We start from the raw sequence: 981 nt of genomic DNA, 5'->3' as shown, positions 1-981 counted from the left end.
GTACGACATAGGTTAGGTTAAGGTACGACATAGGTTAGGTTAAGGTACGACATAGGTTAGGTTAAGGTACGACATAGGTTAGGTTAAGGTACGACATAGGTTAGGTTAAGGTACGACATAGGTTAGGTTAAGGTACGACATAGGTTAGGTTAAGGTACGACATAGGTTAGGTTAAGGTACGACATAGGTTAGGTTAAGGTACGACATAGGTTAGGTTAAGGTACGACATAGGTTAGGTTAAGGTACGACATAGGTTAGGTTAAGGTACGACATAGGTTAGGTTAAGGTACGACATAGGTTAGGTTAAGGTACGACATAGGTTAGGTTAAGGTACGACATAGGTTAGGTTAAGGTACGACATAGGTTAGGTTAAGGTACGACATAGGTTAGGTTAAGGTACGACATAGGTTAGGTTAAGGTACGACATAGGTTAGGTTAAGGTACGACATAGGTTAGGTTAAGGTACGACATAGGTTAGGTTAAGGTACGACATAGGTTAGGTTAAGGTACGACATAGGTTAGGTTAAGGTACGACATAGGGTAGGTTAAGGTACGACATAGGTTAGGTTAAGGTACGACATAGGTTAGGTTACGGTACGACATAGGTTAGGTTACGGTACGACATAGGTTAGGTTACGGTACGACATAGGTTAGGTTACGGTACGACATAGGTTAGGTTACGGTACGACATAGGTTAGGTTACGGTACGACATAGGTTAGGTTACGGTACGACATAGGTTAGGTTACGGTACGACATAGGTTAGGTTACGGTACGACATAGGTTAGGTTACGGTACGACATAGGTTAGGTTACGGTACGACATAGGTTAGGTTACGGTACGACATAGGTTAGGTTACGGTACGACATAGGTTAGGTTACGGTACGACATAGGTTAGGTTACGGTACGATATAGGTTAGGTTACGGTACGATATAGGTTAGGTTAAGGTACACATTGTTGTAAGGAAAGGTTTAATGGGGGG

Source organism: Schistocerca americana, unplaced genomic scaffold (assembly GCF_021461395.2).
Source record: "Schistocerca americana isolate TAMUIC-IGC-003095 unplaced genomic scaffold, iqSchAmer2.1 HiC_scaffold_1218, whole genome shotgun sequence".
Classification (NCBI taxonomy): Eukaryota; Metazoa; Arthropoda; class Insecta; order Orthoptera; family Acrididae; genus Schistocerca; species Schistocerca americana.
Note: the sequence above shows the minus strand (reverse complement) of the source record.